The 27,791-nt window shown below is 41.0% G+C and overlaps 1 long non-coding RNA gene across 10 annotated transcripts in view; it reads right to left on the reverse strand.

Annotated features, from left to right (window-relative positions):
- The window catches only part of LOC102554278 (uncharacterized), a 105,440-nt gene that overhangs the window by 63,501 nt on the left and 14,148 nt on the right, over positions 1–27,791 (reverse strand). For 6 of the 10 annotated variants that reach the window (XR_010063822.1, XR_005500990.2, XR_010063821.1 and 3 more), the window contains exon 3: positions 664–788. The exons of 3 other annotated variants lie outside the window; for them this stretch is intronic. This is a non-coding gene — a long non-coding RNA (uncharacterized LOC102554278). Of the gene's footprint in view, positions 1–663; positions 789–1,867; positions 7,621–27,791 lie in introns of those variants that run through there. One more of the 10 variants, XR_005500994.2, reaches the window with a different exon arrangement.

The raw sequence follows: 27,791 nt of genomic DNA on the forward strand, positions 1-27,791 counted from the left end.
TAGCAAGACATACATACATACATACATACATACATACATACATACGTATAGTATATACATGCATGAGAGAGCCAGCTAATGCCATGAAGAGATATGTGCTATAATTCTCAGAGCTTCTGTATCCAACATAAGCTAGAAATCTAGATATCTAGTCTTCCTGCCCTTGCCCCTGCCTCTACCCCTATCCCCACCCCACTCTCTTTCCTATATCAATGAAGTCAGCCTATACACTACAAACATTCCTGTTACGGTTCTTCTCCATTGTCAAATTGAGGAATTTCTGCTTAATTTGAAAGGCAGAAGTTGGGCTGGAGAGATGGCTCAATGGTTAAGAGCACAGATTGCTCTTGCCAAAGTCCCAAGTTCAATTCCCAGCAACCACATGGTGGCTTATAACCATCTTTAATGGGATCTGATGCCTTCTTCTTGTGTGTCTGAAGACAGTGACAGTGTGCTCACATTCATTCAATAAGTAAAACCTTTTAAAAAGGTGAAAATCATTGGTTCAAATTTAGAGATTGGAAGTCTGAGAGAGATTAAGGGAGGGGGGAGAGAGGGAAAGAGAGAGAGAGAGAGAGAGAGAGAGAGAGAGAGAGAACATTGTAAAAATTCTGTTACTAGTACAATTTCTTACAAGTTTTTAATTCTTCTGATCCAACATACCTTTCCTGTTGTTCTTCACCTGAAAATCTTGTCTCCTTTCTAGCACTTTTGGGTAGTCTGAAGCATTCTGAGATCACTGTTGTCTAATCCTCAGTAATCTTCTGTTCTTATACTACTGACAGCTCCTGGGCAGCACAGAGTGAAATAAGTTAAGCATGTGTTAGACTATTTGGGGCAAGTTGCACCAATTATGTAAATTTGGCAAGTGGTAGCATCTCTTAGACTGCCAATTCCCTGATCTCTAAATTGGAACCAATGATTTTTGCCTTCCCTTCCTTCAGGTAGACTTAACTTCAAAGAACCTAATATTCTGTGAACCACAGAGCATGATACAAATTAACAGTCGAAACCCTCAAGGTTACTGCTTGAGACTCATGATCCAATTTTACTTTCCTATACTACCTACTCCTTTCTTCACTCTTCAAACCACTGTCTCCAAGGTAGACTGGTAGCTGTTTCCTATTTCACTGATAAAACAGAAACAATTAGAAAATAATTTAACAAAATGCCACCAACTCAACCACCACTTACCAACCAAGTATATCTAAACTCAGCTTTCTCGTTACTATGAAAAAAAAAATTAGCAAAAGCCAACTCCTCTGACTGTGGCCTAGATCTTTACTTTTCGCACATTCAAGCTTGCCTAACCAGCAAACTTCCTTTGCTTTGCATGGAGTTGTCTCAGATTCTTCCCATCAGCCTCTGCCATCCTCATCAGTCTCCAAAATCAAAACAACACATCTGTCTTGGTTCTACTCTTCTGTCTTCTCCCTCTTTTCCATCACAGCAAAACTCCTGGAAGAGTTTTCTGTAACTTGCACTCTCCCTCTCTGGCTCCCACAGCAGTGACCCAGAAGATCTGCCCTACCCCTCTTCGAATTGCTCTGTCAAAGTCTCTGGACCCTGCTCTACTGATAAATGCAACGGTTAGTTCTTAGATTCTGTCTTATTTGGTCCATGAGCTGCACTAACAGAGTCCAACATCTGCTTCCAGGACATCATGTTTGATTTTCCTGTCTCTATCTTGTTCCTAATCACTCCATTGGTTTTGAGGATTCTTTAACTCTGTATCATCTGTGGGGGTGGGAAGTGGGGGTGGGTGGATGTTGTTTGTTGAGGAAAGCTCTTGCTTTGCAGCCCACTTGCTTCGCCTTCTAGGCTGACCTTGATCCTCCTCCCCCAGCTTCCTGTATACCGGACTTACAGTCACTACCATCATGCCAGGCTTCATCTCTGAAACATCCAAATGCTGCAGGAGCACAGGGGCTTAGTGTAGACCCGCTTCTCATTTCCCTTTGTCTTTCTTTCTCATCTTGTGACTCTAACTGCTTTCTGGACGCTGGTGGTTCCCAAATGTGTAGCAGGGCCTCCCTTACTGAGCTCCTGAAATCCATCTGCTAGGCACTGAAGGAATTATGGTAAATCTATGGGTCCAGTGCTGAACTCCAACTCTATCTTCACCCCAAAACAATTCTCTCAAAGTCTTCTCTTCTGCTTGAAGAGGAAGTGCTTAGTTCTTTATCCATGAAATGTTTATTTGAGGACTTCCTGTGTCCTAAGGCCTGATGCAGAAAACTTCTAGGTTCACACAGAATGAGGGACAGAGTGAGAAGAATCCACACAGATGGTTGGAGTCAGCGGTCACTCCTCTTTTGTCCATGTTCTTAACTTTGTTTTCAACATGTAGAGTCTGGCTATTTTTCCTCGCTTCTGTTACCTCCTCCTACAATAACATTAGCCTCCTAAATGGTCTCTTTGGTCTCACTCTTTTTCCTCCAAAGCCTATTCTTAATCTAACGTTCAGAGTGATCCCCTTAAATCATGTTAGAATATTGTTGCTTTGCTATTCAGAATTCCAGCATGGCTACACAAGCTATTCCACGTAAAGCCAGAGGCTTATGTGCTCTTCCTTGTGTTTTACGACCCTGCTTGCATCCGAACTCGCCTTCACCCAGTGTACTTTAATCACTCAGGACAGTCTTTTGTTCCTAGAATCTGTTACTACAGTAACAGGGTTTCAGAGTGTTCCATGATGAGATGACCAGGCTCTTTGTGTTCAAACAACAAACTGTACCAGACATACAGAGCAGAAGTAAAAGTGTAGATTTATTAAAAGTATGAGTAAAAGCCGAGAGTACTCCACAGAATGAGCACAGGCTTGAGCAAACATGTGGCTCAAGCTGGGAGTTCTTTTTTCGGTTCTTTTAATGAGCTCAGTCTGGAGGAGTTGATTTCCTGGGGTGGGAATGGTGTATATCCTTATGCTGATTGACAGATGGGCTGTTATATAACTTTGATCTGTGCGTGTGAAAGCCACAAATCGCATACTTTTAAGCATATATGCACAGGCTATGCATGCATGAGATGGTAAACGGGGATTTTTTTCCCTCCTGACACATGGCTTCAAGGATAGATTCGCTCTCATGATGCTTGCTCGTGCCCAATATTGATTTAAGTCAGCTTTATTTAGCTTTCCTACCAAGATATGTCTGACCCCACATTACTCTAAGAAGGGAAGATGGATACAATTTTCTAAGGAGAGTTGCTCTTGGCTGAGCTATCCTTATCCCTATGCTCACTGTCCTAGTTAGGTTTACGTGTGTGTGTGTGTTTGTATGGTGTGTGTGTGTGTGTGTGTGCGTGCGTGCATGCACTGCGCACATATGTATATACACACATGTACACACACATATATACATATACACATAAAACATGCACACACACACACACACACACACACACACACACACACACACACGCAAATCGGGTGAGAAAGGCTTTTGTAAGCCCCTAGACAACAATCACAACAGGAGAATAAAATGCGTTCCTATAGGCTTCATTTGGCGTATGCTTCCATATCACTGTTCATCATGGAAGAGAGTCAGAACAGGAACTCAAACAGAGCAAGAATCTGATTCAGAGACCATGAAGGGATGCTGCTTGCTGAACTGCTCAGCATGACTTACTCAGCCTGCTTTCTTACAGAACCCAGGACCACTAGCCCAGGAGTAGACCCACCAACAATGGGCTAGGCCCTCCCCATCGATCGCTAATTAAGGTACTACAGCTGGACCTTACAGAGGCTTATGTTCTCATTTGAGGTTCCCTCCTCTCAGATGACTTTAGATCATGTCAAGTTGACAGAAAACTATCCGGTGTGCTCACCTATCTCAAAATCACCAGACATGCTCCTGCTCCAGTTCCATGGTACATGATGTTCCTTCTGCCCATTCACTCATGCCCCAGGCACCACCGATTTACCCTCTCCATTCCTTGGTGTATTTACCTAATGGTGACTTCTGAGGAAGGCTTTAAGAAGCCCCCTTATTAAAATACAAACTTTCCCATTCTCACAGTCCAGGTCCCCTTTACTCCCTCTGTTGTGACAAGTCATCATGACTGTTATAGCGGTCAACATCTGCATGGTAAACATCTAACTAATTTGCTATTTCCAGTGTTCTCCTCTTGAATGTAAACTCTTTTCGAGCAAAATTTTTTTCATTGAACAGCACTTTTTTTTTTTATTTTGTGTTAAACCTCAATTTTATAAGCCTTTCATGCAAATACTTTAATGCCCCTTAGTGAATCATAAATTTCAGGAAAATCTTACCTGTTTTGCTTGGCTTGTTCATAACCCAAATAATACTTTTTGACATGCACAGAAAATTCTTTTAAGTTTGGAAAGTGTGTGCAGTTTCTTTTGTTTTCATATCCAGCTCCTGCATCCATTCCCAGGGACAATGGCTTATCTTTCATTTTGCACAAGGCTGTGAGAAGACCCAAGTCCAGTTAACTCTGGAAGCGTTCTAAGCACAGTGTAGAGCCAGGGAGACTTTCTACTTGGTTGAAACGGACAAATGTGTTCACTGGACCGGTCGTAGTCCGAGATAACCCAGGCAAACAGTGAACTAAAGAAATGTAGGCTTCTCAGTTTACACTTGTAAATTCTGAATAACAGATTCTCCTGCTCCTACTAGTCTTCACAATGGGCCCAGGAAAAGTCAGAAATTTCCACTTTGCAGATGATCAATGTTAGCCTGGGTTAAATACCTTCTCAGGAGGACACTGTTATTCCTGGCTAATGAACCATCCTGCAGTCTTTTTTTTGATTCAAGGAGTTAGCATCCACCATGATCATGGGCACATTCTTAGCCATTAAAAACCAGGGAAGTGGCTTGGGACTGGAACAGATCAAGTACTGTTTCTACTATCTATTGTATTTAAGCGGTGTTCATGGTATCCATCAAACAAGAGCTTTGTAATATTTACTCTCTTCTATTTTCCGTTATAAGTTTCTTGGTGTGTTCTTAACTCATCTTTTATCACGCTGACCCTGTTCACTTCCATCCATACCCCCTTCTGGATTTTGTACTGTACCTTTCACTTAGCAAGGACTTTCTGTTGGACAAACAAAAGAGCATCTAAGGGTTACTAAAAACAAAACTAGTCAGGTCGGGCGGCCCAGGATTGCAGTCCCAGCTACTCAGGGATCTGAGACAAGAGGATTGCAAGTTAATAACCTGCCAGGGCCAGAATAAGTTTCAGGCCAGTCTGGACAAATCAAAGGGACCCAGTTTCAAATTCTTAAAAAGTATAAAGAAAACTGAGGAGTAGCTCAGTGATCCTTGCCTTGTTTGAGCTGAAGTGTCCAGAAAAGAGCCACACCTATGGTAAGGATTCTACAAACCAGGTGACATATTAGAACTCTATGACTGCACAGTAGGAGTTACAAATTATCTGGAGTCAAATTATCTCAGGTTAGTTTTTAGCCGTTTTAGTAGTCCTTCATTGAATACCACCATGTCTAATATCACAAGTTTTGTGGGTGAGTTGAGTTTTTAGTTGTCTGTTTGAAAGGGATGAGCACGGACAGCAGAGTGTGCGTTAGCAAGCAGGGTTGTTTTTGTTTGTTTGTTTGTTTTTTGAGAAATAGAGCAGCAGCTCCCCACAAAAGGAAGCCCCTCCCCCACCCCCAAAAAATGGGTTGCCGGGTAAAGCGTTGGAGATGAACTTCTTTTATATTTTGGGGGATGTGCCAATTTGGTCCTGCCCATATGTAAATTAAGCACATAGTTGGGGTGAACCTGGTTGTTGATTTTAATGCAGACAGAGGGTTCTGATTGACCAAGGGACCTGGTAAAAGAGTGCAGACTCAGAGAAAGCACACTAAAGAAAAAGCCACTAGACCCTACCCCTAATCATGACCACCATCCAAAGCTACAAGCAGGAGGATCTAGGACCCAAGTATGAAGGCTAGAGATTGGCTGACATTGTAATGAGAGGCCCTTTGGACTTCTGTTTCTGGACTCTGTTTCTTGGGCTTAGCACTGACTGCTTAGCGTTTATTATAAATCTCTGTTTTCAGAGTTGACTACTAGTTTCATCTGGTGTGTAGATATTTTGTTCCCTTGAGTCTGAGGCCTTCACTAGCTTGCCCTGAATGAAGCTGTCTCATCCCTCATTCCAACATTAACATCTTTGTGATAATCATGAAAAGCCTTTTGGAATGTATCAGTAGACCAGGAGTTTCTCCCAATCCAAGCCCCAAGAATATCATCAGATAATGTCTGAGGCCATAGTGAATACCTGCCCTCCCTAACACACTGCCTCACTGCCTTGCTACAGCCTACCTACAAGAAGTTCCCAGCAATGTTTTGAAAAGTAACTTAATGTATGACTATCTTTTGTTGTATAACTATAGAAAGTGAAACTGTTACACATGTTGAACCACAGTATTTGTTGTAACCTACATCTGTATTCCCAGATCATTGGGACAGATAATTGCCTCTAGTGTAAACTATCTTTAATACCCTTTGAGTTGAAAGCTATGTTTTTTTCTTGACACTAAGCTACCATAAGGTTCTGGGTTCAATCCCCAGTTACACAATCAATCAGTCAATCAACCAACCAATCAATTAAATAAAAAGCCCCGTTGGGTTGGGGATTTAGCTCAGTGGTAGAGCGCTTGCCTAGCAAACGCAAGGCCCTGGGTTCGGTACCCAGCTCCAAAAAGAAAAAAAAAAAAAGTAGTAAAAAGCCCTGTGAACTGCCTGGTTTTAGTCAGACCAAGGCCAACTTCTTCTAGTCTGAAATGATCCCTGGATTCACTTGACTCTGCCTCTCTTTTCATTTTCTAGTAATGAGCTATTCCAAGTGTAATGGGTCCGGGTGCCTGCTGGCCTGTGGAAGCCTGTAACACATGAGTAAGTATTTGGAAACATTCCAACAACGTCACCGTTGCCTCTACACCCAAACAGACGACAATTCTGTAATAACCTATTTGCTATAGTTTATAGATCTTAGTGACAAAATAAAAACTGTTACAAGTGGAAAGTGGCTTGAGTTGTTCACCATGGAAGAGCAAGTCGAGCTCCACAGACTGTCTTGCTTTTGTGTGTTTGTAAGAAGTCACAACTGTGGTAGGAGGGTGGGGCCTGGGGACTGCAGCATCAGACTAACAAGAAAGAAGGGTTTCTTGCCCTGAGTGTCCTCTGACAAACAGAACACACCCAAGGAAAGACCACACTGTTCAGACCCAGGTGGCGGCAGGGCTACGTGTATATAATAGTGAGTATCATAGTATGCCATGTGTCTCCTGCACGGTGGGCTTCGTGTATACAATAGTGAGTATCATAGTGTGCCATGTGTCTCCTGCACGGCAGGCTGCGTGTATACAATAGTGAGTATCATAGTGTGCCATGTGTCTCCTGCACGGCAGGGCTGCTTTACAGACAATTCCTCTCAGCTTTCTAGCCTACTCCTAGGCTCAGGAGACCTATCCTCCATAAACCATTTCTTTCCATGACCCCTCAGACATTTTCACAGTTGCCGAAGCCTACCTGACCCTTCCGCCATGCCGCTGCTTGCCAGTCTCCATTGCTCAATGTCTTAGTCAGGGTTTCTATTGCTGCAAGGAAATACCATGTCCAAAAGACAAGTTGGGGAGGAAAGGGTTTATTGGGCTTACCCCTCCATGCTGTAGTCCATCACTGAAGGAGGCCAGGACAGGAACTCGAAACAGGGCAAGAACCTGGAGGCAGGAGCTAGTGCAGCGATAGAGGGGTGCTGCTTACTTGTTCCCTATGGTTTATTCAGCCCACTTCACATAGAACACATAGAGTAATTAAAAAAAAAAACAAAAAACAAAAAAAAACAGGGGTTGGGGATTTAGCTCAGTGGTAGAGCGCTTGCCTAGGAAGCGCAAGGCCCTGGGTTCGGTCCCCAGCTCCGAAAAAAAGAACCAAAAAAAAAAAAAAAAAAAAAAAAACCAGGGAAGTGGGCCTGGAGAGATGGCTCAACAGTTAAGAGCACTGACTGCTCCTTCAGAGGCTCTGAGTTCAATTCCAACCAACCACACAGTGGCTCACGACCATCTGTAATGGGATCGGATGCCTTCTTCTCGTGTGTCTGAAGAGAGCAAGAATGTACTCACATATATAAAACAAATATATCTTAACTCTTAAAACAAACAAACAGAGAAGGGACTTGGAACCAGAATAGCCAAGTGCAATGGGCTGTACCCTCCCCCATTGATCAGTAATTCTAAAAAACGCCTTACAGTCAGATCTTACAGAGGCATTTTCTCAATTGAGGTTCCCTCCTTCCAGATAACTCTAGCTTGGGTCAAACGGACATAAAACTAGCCTGACACTGAATCTGCCTGTTGTTTGGACCCTGGCTTTATAGCCATGTCTTTCTCTCTTCCTTGTATCCATCTATCTTCTCCTGATGATGGCAGAGACGTATAGCTTGCCTGCCTGTTGTTTTTCTCTCAAACTCTAATAAAATGCTCCTTGAACTTTTAGTAACAAGACTAAGCGCACACCAAAGGAAACCCCGAATTCCTGGTCAAATAACTATTTCTTCCTTAACACAGACCTTTCTCTTTTTACTATAATTTATTTTCTAATACACTTTTATAACACAAAAGGAAAAGCAGGTCAATAGCCATGAACAGAAATCAATTCAAAAATAAGTATAACAAAAGCAGAGCAAAGAAATTACATTAAACCAGAAACCAATAAAATTCCCTAGGCCCATAGTCTATTAAAATAGTGACTTAATATTAATAATAGCAAGCAAAGCTTACAAAGGCTACTTAAAGATCTATTAGCTCCAAACTTAGGCTTCCTCTGTGTTGTTCCCCAGAAGAAGAACTGGAGAGATTACAGTAACGTTCTCCCTTTGTGGTTCAACAGTGTTTCCTGCTCTATCAATCTGTGATGTCAAATCATAGAACCAGATGTGATGATCCAGCTTACGGAACACCCATACAGTGTACCCAACCTCAGCACAAGATGCACAACAAATGTTTCTTTGGTAAACAGGTGACATTTCCCAGAACTACAATAGGCCTTAAAGGTCTATGTTACCAATGTTTATTTACCAGGATTTTGTTTGTACCCACAGAGAACACACTTTCTTCAGAAGCGGTGGTATAAATAGGCTCGCAGAAGCAACGCAGATAGACTATTTCACGTTGGCGATGAAAAGGAGCGGCATGGGAGAGAGTTATAACGGAGTTGGCCTTCTCACCCACATGGGCTTCTCTGCCTTCAGTGCCTTCAGAATGGTTAGAAGGAGAAAGGTAGAGTTTGAGACCTGGGCATAGCGTCTCTGAAGTACTTGTGAGGGGAACTCGCCAGCTCTCCAGCCACTGTCTGGACTTCTGCCAGTGTCCCAGGAAATGCCCCCTTTAAGACTGGGGTCTTTGAGGTTGGCTACAAACAAGGTGACAGAACACGTGAGGTTCCCAGCTGAGCCAGGACTAGAGAGGCCACCGATGTGCAGCTGTCTTTTCCAGGTAGTCGCCTGAGGTCCAGAGTATGGGGAGGGAAAAACATCTGGAAATGTCTCCAGTTTATTTAGGTCAGGGGTGGGTCTTATCTCTCCGTTTATTCTCCTGAGTCTGGCCCCTGCCTGGGAAGCGGCCACAGGCATTTCCTTTATCTAGTATTTCTCTCTTCTCTAGAAGCTCAGCAAAGAGAGCTGCCAGAGCTCCTGGGGACTCCTACCATTTCCCCAGTCTCCAGGGAGATGGCGCCTGAATGAAAGGATCTAAAAGGAGAAACACAAACATACACACTCTAGTTTGGTTTCTGTTCTGTTCAGTTGCCAGAATATTTTCTGGTCTGGGCTCCCACAATCGACAACTTTATTATCGTCTCTGGTCTTTTCCTCGCCTTCCTCATCCCCGGCTCGTGTTTGCAGTTGCCAGTTATTACCTCTGAGGGGAGGAAAACATCTGAAAGTAAACCGGTAATTACTTGAAGAAACCCAGTATCTATCTACTTGGAAAGTTTGTCTCAACCTCAATATGGAAAAAGTAAGAAAGCTATTCCAGGAGGTACTGGAGGGCAAAGTATCCCTTCCTGTCCCCAGCCGCTTCTCATCTATCAGGGAGCCCTTAATTCATTAGGGTCCTGATGTTAAGACCAAACTTCCTTCTCAGTGCAAAGGGGCAGGGCTCGTCTGCTCCTCCCCTGTGCCATTCCTCCAAGTCCTGGAAAGATGAATCCATCTTTTCTGTTTTTGCCGATGATGAGGAAGATAAAGTACCAAGTGTGTTCATAGTGTAAGGACGGACAGCATACCTTTGTTTTAAACAGTATCTCAGTCATATTTTGAAATAATATGCTGAGTGTTTTTTCTTTAACCTCCTGCCTCCCTTTTAGCAGTAGATCTCTAAATACATTGGGATGGATCTAATTATTAATCTGAAAAAGAAGACAATTAAAATACAAGAATGGGGGCTGGGGATTTAGCTCAGTGGTAGAGCGCTTACCTAGGAAGCGCAAGGCCCTGGGTTCGGTCCCCAGCTCCGAAAAAAAAGAACCCAAAAAAAAAAAAAAAATACAAGAATGTCCAAAACCCTGGAAACACAAGTCAAGTTATGTTTTATCTTTTTTGAGATTAGCCTTTAAATCCATCGTTTTATATTGTTTTATTTGCTTGCTTGACTGACTGACTGACTGACTGACTGACTGACTGACTGAAACAGGCGCTCACTGTGTAGCTCTGGAGGGCATGCCTGTCTTTTTCCTACAGTGCTGGAATTAGGTTGTGCACCACCACACCATCCATCTAAAACGCAGCTAATCATCATCTGAAGTGGACTTGAAAACAAACATAATAAGGAGGTTTGGTTTCTTAGGTATGAATACTATAATTTTATAATGTGAGTTTCTCTTATGTCTTCTGACTTTTCAAACACCCTGCAAATGTTCTATAATTTGAAACTTAAGACACCATAATTGTCTTAGTTTGGGCTGTGAAGAGACACCATGACCAAGGCAACTCTTATAAAGGCAAACATTTACTTGGAGCTGGCTTACAGTTTCAGGGGTTTAGTCCATCATCATTATGGTGGGAAACATGGCATTGTGCAGGCAGACTTGGTGCTGAAGGAGCCATGAGTTCTACATCTTGATCTGAAAGCAGCCAAGAAAAGTCTGTCTTCTGCAGGAAGCCAGGAGGAAGCTCTGAGTCCACACTGTGCAGAGTTTAGGCACAGGAGACTTCAAAGCCTACGCCCACAGTGACATGCTTCCTCTAACAGGCCACACCCACTCAGACAAGGCCATAGCTCCTAATAGTGCCATTCCCTGTGGGCCAAGCATTCAAATACAAGTCTATGGGGGCCATACCTAATCAAACCCCCACAGTGATTGATGTGCATTTTTCTCCATGCTATTTCCCAGTTTACAGGATTACTATAGGGACCACTTACTTACCTACACATAAACCTTTCCCTAAGAAGGATGACTGAAGCTCACAGTGTGATTCTAATAATATATTCATCATGATTCTCCAAAACCGAAGATGGCTTGGGGTTTTTCATTTTAATGATCTGAGAAAGAAATCTTGAAGCCTCCAATGAGACACAGAATAGAAAAGGGTCACTCTGTCCTGTTTCTTCTTTAGTCTAAAGGTAAAACTTTTATTATATAAGTATTCCATTTGTCCTACACAATAAGCCTAAATAAGCAAGAAAAGATCTTGCTTACAATCATAAGTTTGTATGTGTAAGTGTGCACTTCGGATCAAACTCTTTTTTGAATGTGTGTCTTTCCTAGCCACTGGGGGTGACTGCAGTGGTCCTATTCTGTCACTAAAGTCATTCCAGAATTATGTTCCCTATTACTGGAATTATTAAGAATTATATTTTCTGGTAGACAGAGACTCTCACAGAACCTGGACTAGACTGGGTGCCTAACAATTTTCAGGAACCTATCCAGCCCCACCTCTGTAGTGCTGAGATTCCAGGTCCGTGGCTGTACCTAACTTTGTGGTGGGAGCTGGTAGCTGAACCCGGGACCACGTGTTTTCTAAGCAAGTACTTTTCAAAGATGCACTTCTGCATCTTTGAAGATGGCTCCTGACTGAGCCATTGCTCTAGTTCAGTGTTCATAAATTTTTAATAGCTACATTGTATTTTTAATCAATCTCTTCTTGTACAGCATTTATTATGTAAGCCTTTCTATAACGCTTAATATATAGCAAATCTAGAGGTAGGAGGATATGACCAGGATCCAGGAAGAAAAGAAATTTTCATTTCACCTACTAAAAGAGGGACTGGGGGCCCCACCCACAGCCTCTCATCTTTTTTCCTCAGAGGTTTGTGCAGTAGCTGCAGCATCCTCCTGGGCTGCTGGGACAAGCTCAGGGTCCATTCTCAGGAAAACACAGGCCGGAGGGTCATGACCTTCATGATCTAGTTATGTGTTTTCACACCTTGTGGAGGGTCATGACCTTCATGATCTAGTTATGTGTTTTCACACCTTGTAAGGAGAAACACTGGCATTTTAAAAGTAGAAGAGTATTGCCACAAACAAAACAATCAGAAAAGATTAACTAGTCTGGTGTGGTGCCTTTTAATCTCAGCACTTTGGAGGGAAATCAGGCTGCTCTCTGTGAGCTCTAGGTCAGCCTGCTCTGCATAACAAGTTTCAGGCCAGCCAGGGTACAGAGTGAGACCATCTTTTCCTACAATGTTGAGGTTATAATGAGCCACATCCACCTTTTCAAAGAATTGCTTCAGAAAGTGTTAGATACTGGTTTTGTTTTTAAAAGTAGACACAAAGTACAAATAACCCTCCCCCCACCCCCAGAAGACAGCAGAAAGTGACCAATTTGTTGGGATTTTATAACACGTCTGGCATTATCAAGGTAAATGTCTTTGCTAGGTAAATTATCAGGGCTAAATGGGTGTAGTAATTCCTCTCTTTCCACAAAACAAGTTAGTCAGTTAACATAGACTGAGAGATTGACTGAGGGCTTTAGCATGTGGGGAAGGAATGCCTGGCTTTCTTGGGGCAGTACAGAGCATGATGAGCAGGCAAGAGGTGGGCTGGGAAGAAGAGAGACACTGCTCTGCACCATTACTTTTAATCACCATGCCTGACCATGCCGCACCATGCCACAGGATGCAACTTGTTATTCTTTTTAATGTCTCTCATCTTTGTTTCTCATGCTACTGCCATTTTCAAACATCTCCACTCTCCTTTTCTCTTCCTGTGGCCTAGAGCAGAGCAGTACCCAGTTTGATAAGCTAAATCTGTCCCCACCCCCACCCCCACCCCCACCCCCACCCCGCCATTTGGTAGCCTTTGACTTGGGCCGGGTAACATCTGTAAAATGGAACAGTTATAGTGCCTATTTTCTGGCTGTTAGGAACATTCAAGGAGAAAATATTTGTCTAACATGGTAGGGTCAACTGTTATATTTGAAGTCCCTTCTTGGGGAGAGTTCTTAATCCCACTCATGTGGGTATGGCTAAGACTTGATTTAACCATAGAAGTCCTGTTGTAATGATTCATGGCACTTTGAGAAGGAATAGCTAAGAGCCAGTACACAGTTTGCCTTGTTCTCTACACCATAATGACCAGCAATGTTCCAGACAGTAATTGCTCCATTACTTTAAGTCCCAGAGGGAAAAAATAATGCAGAGTTAAGGCCAGCAAGCAATGGATATGTAATATGAGCCAGAAACAAACCGCCATTGCTGTATGCTAGAAAGCCTCAGGTTTCAGGGTTGCTTGTTCTCCTGGTAAGTCTTGTTGACCGATAGGTGTATTGTAAGCGCTTAATGCTACATGCTAATGTTATTTTTGACTGCTTCCTTTTCCCTCTTGTATCTTGCTATAATAAATCCCGACTTTTCCTTATGGGTAAGATAAACCTTGAGGGAAGTGGATCAAAAGCTTTGAGAGGTTTTGTTCCCAGTGTAAGCACCGAGCTACTGAGAAGTCATGTTCAGTAGAAATAGGACAGAGACACTCTTGATGGTTTTGTTTCCATCTGTAACGGATGTAGGGAGATTTGAGTGGTTTACCTGGGATTACAGGCATGCATCACTCCACCTGTCATCGAGTATTTTTTTCAAAGGATATGTTCTTTTTAAGAAGTTCTCCTTTGAGTAAGATACAATTTATGATTATGTGGTATCTTCTAAGAGTTGCTGCTTTGCTCTATTGTTTGTAAATAATATTTTACGTATCCTCTATACTTGTATACGATGTATTTTGACCATATCCATGCACCACTACACCTCCTTCAACTCCTGTGAATGTCCCCTTCTGTTTTTGAGCATTTTGGAGCAACTGAGTCTACAACACAGATTCCTAGTCTAAGAGAAATGTATGAGTATTGTTGACAGTCACTGAGCACACACAAACAGTGTCGTCTCTACTCAGAGAGGGCAATAAACGAGATGAGTTCCACAGCAGGCCTACTTCCTGCAAGAGGGGCTGTACGGAGTGGCACTGTGTGATTAGACTCAGGTGGGTAAGAGCTGCATCTTCAACAGCAGAGTTCCATAAGTACTATAAAGGGGGAAAAAGGTATTCTCTTTGAGGTTACTGCTGAATAAATAGTAATAATGAAATAGGGTGCAACTCCAGTGAGGTTTTATCATACAATAGCTGGGGAACTTTTAGGTAAATTCCCACTTTTCAAACAAACCTTAAAGATATTTTTCAACCACCCAAGGCAGAGCATGCTTCATGACACCTAGTACCAAAGCATCAAAGTCCATGACATGAAGCTTAACAGGACTGACTGTATGAGAAATATCTCCCATACCTTATGGACTAAAACATCTGGTCCCCTGTTGGTGGTCCTGTTTGAAGAGATTATATGACAGGGTTGCTGGTGAAAGTAAGGCACTGCCTTAGTTAAGGTTTTACTGCTGTGAACAGACACCATGGCCAAAGCAACTATATGAAAACAACAATTACTTAGGGCTGGCTTACAGGTTCAGAAGTTCAGTCCATTATCGTCAAGGCAAGAACATGGCAGCATCCAGGCAGCTCTGGGAGTTCTACACCTTCATCTGAAGCCTGCTAGGAGAAGACTGACTTCCAGGCAGCTGGAACAAGGGTCTTAAAGCCCACCCCAATAGTGGCACACCTATTCCAACAAGGCCACACCTACTCCAACAAGGTCACACCTCCAAATAGTACCACTCCCTGGGTTAGGCATATTCAAACCACCACAGTCACCAAGAGTGAACTTGTCTATGGCCTTACCCCACTTCATCGTCTATGCTTTCATTTTCCTGCCACCATCTTTCTTCCTGCCATACCTCCCCAACAATAATGGGGAGGATCCTTCCTCAGGATCTGTAAGACACAGAAACCTTTTCTTTCTTAGGTTGCCTTTGACCATGACATTTTATTACAGCAGTAAGAAGTAATTAATGTAAGAACTCCAAAGAAAAATAGGCAAATCAACAATTACAGTTCAAAATTTCACTACTTTTGAAAAAAAAAAAAGGAGACTCTAGTGTATGTAAGACACATAAAATCAGGAAGAATTCATTCTGGACCTTTAACTAGTTTCAAAAATCAAAATTATTTCAATTATATTCTTTGATCGTAAGAAATTTAATTAGCAATCAATAAAATAGCTGGAAAACTACTGAAATTTTGCAAGTTTTATCACATGTTTCTAAATAATGTACGAATCAAAAAAGAAGCATGACTCAACATGGAGTCACATATCTTAATCCTAGGACTCAAGAGGAAAGGCAAAGGTGACTCCTGTAAGTAGGGGGTAGGGCACAGAGAGACTACTGAACTACACTACTCCATGATTAGAAAGAAAGGTTTATTGGGCATCAAACTGCCAAGGTGAGCTTCTGGGGGTAGTGGGCAATGAGAAGAACAAAGTGGTAGAAAAGCAAACATTTAGACACATCAGCACGGTGAGATCTTTGCGTTGAGGTAGGCTGTTTGGATGCCATTGTCCATGGGAGATGAGCTTTGGAGTGCATTAAGGAAGATTCCTGGTGGTTTCAGTGAGGTTCCCGGTAAACAGAAACCCACCTTTAGGCCTCTGTTTACTCAGTAACTCTCCTGTTTACCCAGGCAAAGTCCTCCTGTTCAGGACCGTGTCACCAGCACTGCTATTTAGGGCACCACTTTGGACCTAACAAATCTCTCGGACTTCAAGACTGCCTGGTCTATATAGTGAGTTCCAGGACACTCGGGGCTCCATAATGAGACCCTGTCTCAAGAAATAGGAGCAAATTTTTAAATTTAATTTGAATTAAGTTTAATTTTTTTAAAATTTAAATTCATGAATAGTTAGGTGGTGCTGTGTCTTGGAAGTAAGTAAAAATAAATAAAAGAATTAATTCCTTAAGAGACATAAATAATCAAATTTGACTCTAGAAGAAAAAAAAATCTTATTAGCTTCATATCCATTGAAATTGGTCAAATGTGTTACTGTACACAGTAAGTACAGCCCTCAGGAGTTCTGAAGCAGGGTTTCAACCTAAGACCAGCCTAGTCTAGACAACAAGATCTTGTCTTAAAATAAAACAAAAGTAGCCACCGGCACAGAAAAAGAAAAAAATCAAAAAATTTAAAATTATTTATTTCCAGGCATGGTAGCACATGATTCTAATCCTAGCACTCAGGAGACAGACACAGGTGGATGGATCTCTGTGAGTTCAAGGCCAGCCTGAACTACTTAGTAGGTTCAAGGCCAGGCAATGCTGTATATTGAGATGGGGTGGGAGGAGGTGTGTGTGCGCTCCATGCACCTGAACAAGGAAGTGAGAAGACAACACTAGAATGGGCTCTCTCTCTGCTTTACATGGATCCTGGGGATAGAACCTGTGTCTTCAGGGTTGCACAGCAAAAGCTTTTACTAAATAAGACAGTTCTCTGGCTCAAAAAATGAATTACTAATACTTATTTAAAAAGTTGAAATCCTTATCTGGGCTTTACTTTAAGCCCAAATAGTTTTAGTTGTGACTCTTATTAAACATTTCAGAAAAGTATCAGTTCTACGCACACTCCTTCACAAACTAGAAGAGAAGTATTTCCCAAGCCATTCTTTGATGGAACAACTGCTCCAACATCAAAACTGATAATGATATTACAGGAATAAAACCACTGACTAAGGTACCTTATGAACAACTGTGCAAATTCATCTGCAGACCCTATATTATTAAATTCTGTTCAGGGGACACTTTTAGAAGTTGGTATATGAAGTCTTTCTTAGAAACAAAGGTTGATTTGAAATTCAAACACTGATCAATGTAATTCACCATATTTACAGAATAATCTTTCCAAATAATCATGTCAATACAGAAAAAAAGTATTTGATAAATATTTCAATTGTGATAAAGCTTCTCTACAAATCAAGAATAGAAGGGAATTTTTTCAACTTGATATAAAACATCTATAAAAGTCTGTAATGAGTATTATAATTATAAAAACTGCATAAGAAAACCAGGGAGATACTTAGGAAACTTGAGATAGACTGAGTCCTTAGAACAAAAAATGACAAATTACTAAAGCTTCATCAAAATGAAAATCGTGTATTCTTAAGCAGATTAAGAAAGTAATCAGGGTGGGAAAAGATCTTTACCAATCCTACAACAGATAGAGGCCTTATATCCAAAATATACAAAGAACTCAAGAAGTTAGACCGAAGGGAGACAAATAACCCTATTAAAAAATGGGGTTCAGAGCTAAACAAAGAATTCACAGCTGAGGAATGCCGAATGGCTGAGAAACACCTAAAGAAATGTTCAACATCTTTAATCATAAGGGAAATGCAAATCAAAACAACCCTGAGATTTCACCTCACACCAGTGAGAATGGCTAAGATCAAAAACTCAGGTGACAGCAGATGCTGGCGAGGATGCGGAGAAAGAGGAACACTCCTCCATTGTTGGTGGGATTGCAGACTGGTACAACCATTCTGGAAATCAGTCTGGAGGTTCCTCAGAAAATTGGACATTGAACTGCCTGAGGATCCAGCTATACCTCTCTTAGGCATATACCCAAAAGATGCCCCAACATATAAAAAAGACACGTGCTCCACTATGTTCATCGCAGCCTTATTTATAATAGCCAGAAGCTGGAAAGAACCCAGATGCCCTTCAACAGAGGAATGGATACAGAAAATGTGGTACATCTACACAATGGAATATTACTCAGCTATCAAAAACAATGACTTTATGAAATTCGTAGGCAAATGGTTGGAACTGGAAAATATCATCCTGAGTGAGCTAACCCAATCACAGAAAGACATACATGGTATGCACTCACTGATAAGTGGCTATTAGCCCAAATGCTTGAATTACCCTAGATGCCTAGAACAAATGAAACTCAAGACAGATGATCAAAATGTGAATGCTTCACTCCTTCTCTAAAAGGGGAACAAGAATACCCTTGGCAGGGAAGAGAGAGGCAAAGATTAAAACAGACACAGAAGGAACACCCATTCAGAGCCTGCCCCACATGTGGCCCATACATATACAGCCACCCAATTAGACAAGATGGATGAAGCAAAGAAGTGCAGACCGACAGGAGCCGGATGTAGATCGCTCCTGAGAGACACAGCCAGAATACAGCAAATACAGAGGCGAATGCCAGCAGCAAACCACTGAACTGAGAATAGGACCCCCGTTGAAGGAATCAGAGAAAGAACTGGAAGAGCTTGAAGGGGCTCGAGACCCCATAGGTACAACAATGCCAAGCAACCAGAGCTTCCAGGGACTAAGCCACTACCTAAAGACTATACATGGACTGACCTTGGACTCTGACCTCATAGGTAGCAATGCTCCTAGTAAGAGCACCAGTGGAAGGGGAAGCCCTGGGTCCTGCTAAGACTGAACCCCCAGTAAACTAGACTGTTGGGGGGAGGGCGGCAATGGGGGGAGGGTTGGGAGGGGAACACCCATAAGGAAGGGGAGGGGGGAGGGGGATGTTTGCCCGGAAACCAAAGAATTATTATTAAGTATTAAATAAATTAAAAAAAAAAAGAAAGTAATCAGGGGGCTGGAGAAATGGCTCAGTGGTTAAGAGCACTGACTGCTCTTCCAGAGGTCCTGAGTTCAATTCCAAGCACCCACATGGTGGCTCACAACCATCTGTAATGGGATCCGATGCCCTCTTCTGGTGTGTCTGAAGAGAGCGGCAGTGTTCAATGTACATAAAAGAAAATAAATAAAGAAATATAAAAAAATAAACAGAAAAACCACAAAGTGGGAAGGAAATATTTGCAAATTATGCACATGACACATACTCATAGCATATTTTTAAAAACAGCTACACAGTCAGCTTAATTATAAAATAAAACAATTCAATAAAACACAGAGCAGATGATTTTTATAAAATAAGATATCTGAGTGATCAGTTTTTTTTTTTTTTGGTTCTTTTTTTCGGAGCTGGGGACCGAACCCAGGGCCTTGCGCTTCCTAGGCAAGCGCTCTACCACTGAGCTAAATCCCCAACCCCTCTGAGTGATCAGTATTCAAATGAAAAGACACTGTTATGGTTTGAATCCAGTATCCTCCTAAAGACTCATATGCTGGAGGCTTGTTTGCCGCCTGATGAACTTTGGGGAAATAACTGGACCTGGGAAGCTGTGACCTAATCAGTATAATAACTCACTGATGCGTTTATAATATGGTGACATTTATTGGAAAGTGAGACCTGGCTGGGGGAAGTAAGGAGTTATAGCTTGACTCTGATATCTCAGTGTCCCAGTCTGTTCCATGGCCACCATTAGATAAGCCATTTGCTCTGCAGGACATTACCCCATGATGTTCTGCTTCCCAGTGCTAAGAGGCTGCCTATGTAAGGAGCCAGTTAAGTGGGGACTGAATCCTTTCCTACATGAGCCAAATACATCCTTCTTTAAATAGTTTTTTCAGTCATTTTGTCACAATGGTAAACATTGTAAGAGAGCCTCAATAACATTAGTCTTCGGGGGAGTGTGAATTAAAGCCACAGCATATCCATTCAACAGGCTAAAATTTAAGCTTGCAACAACCACTGTTAGTGGGGACATGGAGCAACTCTCATATCTTTCCCGTGGAAGAAACATGATCGCAGTTTTTAACATGTTAAATAAGTATTTATTAAATACTTTACTCACTAACAAAATAGCAAACATCCACCGTGTATATAATGTATATAATGTACATACCATGAATATAATGTATATATGTACATACTATATCTATAATGCCATGCTAGAAGCTGGAGGTGAACGGGGTGTGAGAGAAGAGATCAGCAATGAGGGGAAAGTCCAATTCACAGATTTGTGTTTACGTGGAGTTTCTCTCTGGAGTGAGAAAAAAGGTTTGGAAACAGTTGATGGAAGAGTGATGGTTGCACAATATTGTAAATGTTACTGGTGACACTGAATTATTCTTAAAAATAGCTAGTTAGTAAGTTTTATGATGTAAATATGTATCTTTACTGTGGTAACATACATAAATATATTTGAGATATATTGAAATATTTTACTATATAGTAATATATGTGTGTGTATAGTAGTAAGATATATATATATCTTTGACATATAGTTATCTCAAAATAGTTATATATGTATATATGCATAAGTACTAATACATATCTTACACACACACACATATATATATCTCCACAGTAAAATATTTTATTTGCATTTAATAGAGAAAAACTACCCTGCTGCTTTGCTTTACGGATTTGCAGACACTGTGTAATAGTAATAAGGTCAGGATAATTGTTTCATCCCATCTGTGGCAAAAATGTGGAGAAAACTATTTGTCTATAAAGTCTTCTGAGGGTTTAAGATGGGGGTGATTTTGAACATCTTGACGGGTGGGTGAAATTTAGATCCACCATTTTGAGATTATTTTATGTACCCAAAATGCTTGATCTGTCAGGAACTTGTCAGTAAAATAAAATTGCCACCAACTCCATTATAAATTGCTTCCCGGGGCTGGGGATTTAGCTCAGTGGTAGAGCGCTTACCTAGGAAGCGCAAGGCCCTGGGTTCGGTCCCCAGCTCCGAAAAAAAGAACCAAAAAAAAAAAAAAATAATAAATTGCTTCCCACACAAAAGCTATAAAAATACAAGATTCTGCACCTATTAGAAAAATTATGAATTGAAATTTCTTGAATTCCAGTGTTAAGTTGCCCAAAACCTGTATAACACACCTCCTCTTTACAACTTATGTAACATTATTTGCTTCTTTATTTTGAATACCTCTACAGAATCACGGACTTTATTCAGAATAATTTGCATTCAGGAAATATTCTCAAAGCAACAGCCTGAAAAATACCATTAATTTATTTCAGATATTTATAAGTACAGGAATGAGTGTTCATTTTATGTACATAAAATATTTATATATTTCTATTTCTCTTGACAGAAATTACTTCTATTTCTGTCAGCAGCCTATTTCTATTTCTCTTGACAGGAATGTGTGCTGTTGAAAATGATTACGATTATTTAAGAAGTACAGAATAAGAACAGAGATTTCTGTGGAGAAGTTGGATTTGACTCGTAGGTCATGTTATAGTGTCTTATAAACACAGGATAAAAAGGTTATCCAACGGTGCCAATAAAAAAAGTTTTATTCCCAGAGAGGATATAGTTTGATGTCTAGCGTGTTGTAGACCCTGAGATCAATTACAAGTCTTAATAAAAGAGCAGGAAAGAAGAAAGTTGGTGGAGTGCTAGCTTGCATGCACAAATCCTGGGTTCTATCCCCAGCATTGTGCAAAGTGAGTGCGTGCCTGTAATCCCAGTGGTTTGGAGGTAGAAACAGGAGGATCAGAAATTCTGAGGTCATCTCCTGCTTCCCAGCAAGTTTAAGGTTAGCTCCGGCTACATGGATGTCTCATCATCAACAACAACAACAAAAACCCTACTTACCATTTTTTTTTCAAAATACCACTATGGCAAAATAATTTCCTAACTTATTCTGCCACAAAAGCTAATTCACTTACAGTTACTAGATATGAAAAGTTCGTGAGACTTACATGAAAAAGGTAAATTTTGTGTATTATTTTCTTTACAAGATACGTATGTTAAAGCTTTGAAAAAATATGGGGTGTAGGTTTGTACGATATTTTTTTTTTTTTTTAGTTCTTTTTTTCGGAGCTGGGGACCGAACCCAGGGCCTTGCGCTTCCTAGGTAAGCGCTCTACCACTGAGCTAAATCCCCAGCCCCACGATGTTTTAAATATAGAAGAAGCCCAGTGAAAATTCTAATGATGCTTGTTACCTGGCTCTACGTTTGACTTACATTTTTCAACATATGTTGATTTCAATTCTCTACTTAGGGGTTATGGATGTCTAATTAGGTGTTATATATGACTAAAAATAGAAATCTAATTATTCCATAGGGAATGCAGTTTGCTTAGCAGACAAATGGTTTTGGAAACACGAGACTGAGTTGGAAAAAGTATAATGAATTGAATCATCTAGCAACAGAATACAGCAGAATTCTTAAGACAAAAGAAGCAGTAGTCATAGGTGTCTATATAAACATCATTCTGTTGTTCCAAAGAGTATTTTCTGACTCATGGGGATTGTCCCTCTGATGGCTATTCTTGGTTTCCCACTTGAATACATCCAGAATTAACTAAAACCCAAATGGCTGGATATAGGTAAAAATCCCTGTGGTGGATTTTTCTTAATTAAATCATTTGAAATTGAAAGGCCTACTCTTAGTCAGGCTACCTTTGATCCCTATCTTTTAAGTCAAGGAGATGGACCTCTAATCTGAGCCACACTTTGTTGGCAGCCTATATAAAGGACATGGAAGAAGAAATCTTGAACTCTGTGCCTCTCTGGCAAGTCCATTCCTTCACAGGTATTAGAGCCTACTTTGAGATTCTGGTATGTATTGAATATTAGCTAAGACATTCAGGCTCATGGACTGAACAAACTACTAGATTCTCGGTCCTTCTATTGGTAGACAGCTATTGTTGGACTAGTTAGACCTGTTTGACTAGCAGTCCATAGAGTCTGTAATCATATATAAGATTTATTAGAATATGTACACATATGAATATATGATTACTATATATAAACATATAAATGTATATATTCATTCTAATATGTATATACACACAATATATATATATATATATATATTCTATAGTTCTGTTCCTCTAGAGAATCCTGACTAATAAAGTCCCTCTGTGTCCTCTTCGCAAAGCATTAGGCTGTTTATTAAATGTTCCAGCTATATTCACTTCCTATAAGAGCCTTCTATGTGCCAAACATTGTAGCAAATGTCAAGTGCAATCAAACAGAGAGAATACACATAAAGCAGTAGGCAGAGAGTGTTCAAGGAAAAAGGAACCTGTTATGCAAAGTCTTGAGGTGGGAAAGAGTTGGGCTGGTCCCAGAAACTGAGAGGGCAACAGGCTGAAGCTCTGTGGGTGGAGAAAACAGAATGAGATGAGATGAGAGAGATCAGCAAAATGCAATCTAGGCTCTTGTGGGCACATTAAGAAATTCTTAACAGTCTGCTCTCTACCTGTTTCTTGGCAAAGATTTTGGGGCAGAGTTTGGGGATAGAGTCCCAAGAAGTACATCTGAGAGATCAGTCTGGATACCAATGGCCAGAATCCAAGTTACCACCAAAGTGGTAACGTTGGTTTAAGGGGAGTAAAGAGATTTGAGATTTGGTGTAGAAAACCATAGGAATTACAAGGCTTTTTGGATGTGCAGGGTGAGGGAATGGAAAGTTTTCTAGCTTGAAAAAAACTAAAGTATCACTTACTAAGCTGAAAATCTTTGGGAATAGCAGGTCGGGCAGGGAAGCTTGAAGTGACTTAAGAGTTTGGTTGAACCAGCCAGTCATAGTTACATACCCCTGATATCCTAGATGGTCAAGAACCTGGGCACCACAGTGTGAGCTAGTCTCAAAGACTAAGCAAAAAGGGCCAGGAAGACAACTCAGTGGGTAAAAGCACTAGCTATGAAAGCCAGGAGAGTCCAATCCCTGGAGCCCATGTACAAGCCAAATGCAGTGGCGTGTATCTATAGCCCCACACTGCTAAGTAGGCAGCCAGGAGGCAGAGGCAGAGAATCCATAGAAAGCACTGGAGCCAGTGAGCCTGTAGTAGGGAGAAACATAGAAGCTAGACATCTTCATCCTCAGTAAGGTGGAGGAAGAAAACTGACAATTCACTCGTTGTCTTGTGACCTCCAAATACACACAGCGGCATATGCCTGTCGCATACACACACACACACACACACACACACACACACACACAATCATGTGCGAATAAATACTAAACAAAACAAAACACAGAAAACTTTGACTGAAGGTCAGGTATGTCATGTTTCAAATGCTTGACAGATAGCAAGCAAAAGACAGCCACATAAAGTTAGTATTTATACTTAGAACCTTGGCGCCTGCTGTCATCTTATTAATACATAGTAACAACATTATTAATACGTATTGACAATATTTAAAGAAATGTAAGAACAAGTTCATATTTTGGAGGCTGGATGAAGATGAGACTATGAGAAAACAGAGAAGGAACAAAGAAATAGAAGGGAAAACAGAATATGTCATGTACCAGAAGCTAAGAGCAGAGAAGAATGAGCTCAAAGTGTGCAAGTTGAATGCTGATGAGAAATGAACACAGTGGCTCTTAGGAGGGGCATCCCCAGGGCCACGGAAGGCCTCAGCCAGGCAGTTTCAGGAATATAAGAATGGAGGCAGATTGGAGAGGGAGCGTTTTGCATCAGCAGAGAAGACCTTGTGTGTGTGTGTGTGTGTGTGTGTGTGTGTGTGTGTGTGTGTGTCTGTGTCTGTGTGTGTGTCTGTGTCTGTGTGTGTGTCTGTGTGTGTGTGTGTGTGTGCATGTGTGTATATGTGTGTGTGAAGAAAAGGAGACAAAATTGGTGGAGGGAGATGGGATAGGAGGATGAACTAAGTTCTAAATGTGGTGAGATTCTTAGCTACAGAACATCCAAATAAAGCTATCTTACAGAAGATTGGATTAAGACTCAAGAGAAAGCTTTAGAATCCTGTATATGTATCTCTAGTCTACATATCCTTTAAACATACCCTATTATCCTCCAATCCATACTGACTGCAATAAAAAAGAAGATTTAGCGATGACCCCTCTTCCATACATAAGCCCTATGCTCCTACACTGGCAACAACTGCTTTATTCTCATTTTAGAGTCCTCAAGCCTCTTTATTCCTTAACCTGAACTCTTGGGAGTTTTCTGAAAGGTTAATTTTTCAAAGTAATATATCTGAGCTACAAAGTATATATTGCCCTGCCAGGTCAGACTGAGGAACCATTGAATACTTCAGAAAGCCCAGTGGTCTGTTCCTTTGTTCCTGCCCTGAGCAACACCTCTTTTTTCTGTAGGGTTTGCTAAGTGAATTAGGAAGTCAATCCTTCCAGGAGCTATCTATGTCTTCTGGACAATTGTTGCACCAAGACTTTCCTTTAGGTGAGAAATAAGGAAACATTATATAACAGTAGAGAAATTGGGAGGGGCTAGGGAATTGAAACACATTATATAGTCCCTCGGCACCTTTATGAAGACTTTATGGGAAATGCTTTCTTCTGAGCAATGTGCAGGTATACCTTATAGGCTTCTGTTTATTTTAAAAAAAAAAAAACAGCTAACACACACCTCTTCAAATAAGTTACCCATCTCATGTGCAATGATTTCTCTCATATGAACTGAATTCAGCAAACGCAGAAACCAGTCACACACCATCAGGAAGAGATAATGTGTATTGTGGTCTCCTCCAGCATGTTGGGGAAAATGAGCCTTTTCTTTCTTCCTTTCTTTCTCCCTTTCTTTCTTTCTTTCTTTCTTTCCTTCCTTCCTTCCTTCCTTCCTTCCTTTTTTTTTTCTGTTGTTGCTTCTGGGCTAACCACTTGTTCACACAAGGTTTCTAAGAGAGTATAAGTTTAGCACAGAGGAGACAAGGGCAGGACATGGGCAGAAAGTAGGAAATTTGGAAATAGGTCAATCTCACTATATTAATCTTCTAGGAAAGCTTTAACAATCTACCACAAACCTGATGGCTTGAGTAATACAAATCTATTTTCTAAGTTCTGGAGACTAGAAATGCACACTAAGGCGTTAGCAAGCCCAGTCCTCTTCTGAATCCTATAGGTGAGTCTGTTCTCCCCCTTTCCTAGGTTCTGGTGGTATAGGACAACCTTTGGTGACTTCTCTTGCTTGCAGCTCCATAACTCAAAACTTCATCGTCATACGCCATCCTGCTCCTGTGCATGTGGCCATCTTCATATAGAAATAAGTCATGTTATACCCTCATTTCCACTACCTACATGCATTTCAAACGCCTGTAACTCTATTTCTAAATAAGGTCTCATTGCGAAATGCATATGGTTAGTACTTTTAATGTATCTTTTTTAGAGTGATAATTCTATAACATTCATTATCACAAAAAGGAAAAATAACATTCTCCCTTCAGCCAGTTTTGAAATCTAAGGATACGCCATGTTGGCTCCTCCATATGCCCACATCTGCCTAGGAAAACCAACCATGCTGCAAGCCCCAAGCTAAACATTCATACGTGCGTGCACACACACACAAAATATTCAAAATTTAAAGAGAACTTAACCTATGAGTCACCCATCTTTTTTGTGCTCCCAGAAATTGTCATAATCCTAATTTTGAGTTAAGTTTTATGGTCAGAAGAAGCAGGGCTGTTCAAATTACACTTGCTATGTTTTCTATAAGAAAAAAATTTTTAGTACTCAATGTTTCTATTTTTAAATTTTTAAGTACGTGTGTAGATGTTTTGCCTGCAAGTATATCTGTGCACCATGTGTGTGCCGGGCGCCTGGGAAGACCAGAAGAGGCAGTTGGATCCACTGATAGTTGCTAACATGGGAAGTGTTGGCAATCAAACCCAGGACATCTGGAAAAGTAGTAACCAGTGCTCTTTACTGCTCAGCCGTCTCTCCAGCACAGCATTACTAATTTTTTAAAATTACAGTATACCACATTAAACAAAAAGTTTTACTTTATTTTCCTACATTTATAAATGAGTTAATATTTTGACAATGATGTTTTAAAGAATAGTATTATTCTTTGATGCTTTCATGTATGTATACAATGTTTCTTGACTATATTCATCTCCAATTCCCCGCTCCCAGTTGTCTTTTTTTCTTTTTTTTTTCACTTGTGTGTTTGTGTGTGTTTGTATGTGTGTGTATACATACTGTGTTGTTCATGTGGAAGTCAGAGGACAACTTGTGGGAGTTGGTGCTCTCCCTTACAGCCGAGCCATCTCATGTGAGGCAGTTTGGTCTGGAGCTCACATTGTAGCTACGGATAATGACTTCAAACTGATTCTCCTGCCCCTATTTCCCAAACTCCTGGAGTTACAGGTAGCTATGCCACACCTAGCACTGTACCTTTTCTATAGTTGTTCAAAGTGAGGAATGCTTGCCTCTATTTGTGTATGTATAAGTGTTTGGGTATACCTGAGCCATGTGATCTTACTCTATATAAAATGGTTCTTCATCCCCTAAATATTTCTGCATGTACTCCTGTCTTTTAAGAGCAAAGGGTAGGCATTTAGGTAGGTAGTGGAGCGAGGTGCTTGGTACAAAGCCTAACCACCTGAGCTCTACTCTCAGGACCTGCATGGTGGGAGGAAAGGTAACAACTCTTGCAAGCTGTTCTCTGACCTCATACACATGCTGTGGTACAATGCACATTCGCATATACACAAATAACTAAATACATAGATGAATAGATGATAGAGGAATTAAAGAGAAAGCTCATGCATGTGCGCACACACACACACACACACACACACACACACACACACCACAAAATTCAATAAAATAAAAATAAATG

Source organism: Rattus norvegicus, chromosome 2 (genome assembly GCF_036323735.1).
Source record: "Rattus norvegicus strain BN/NHsdMcwi chromosome 2, GRCr8, whole genome shotgun sequence".
Classification (NCBI taxonomy): domain Eukaryota; kingdom Metazoa; phylum Chordata; class Mammalia; order Rodentia; family Muridae; genus Rattus; species Rattus norvegicus.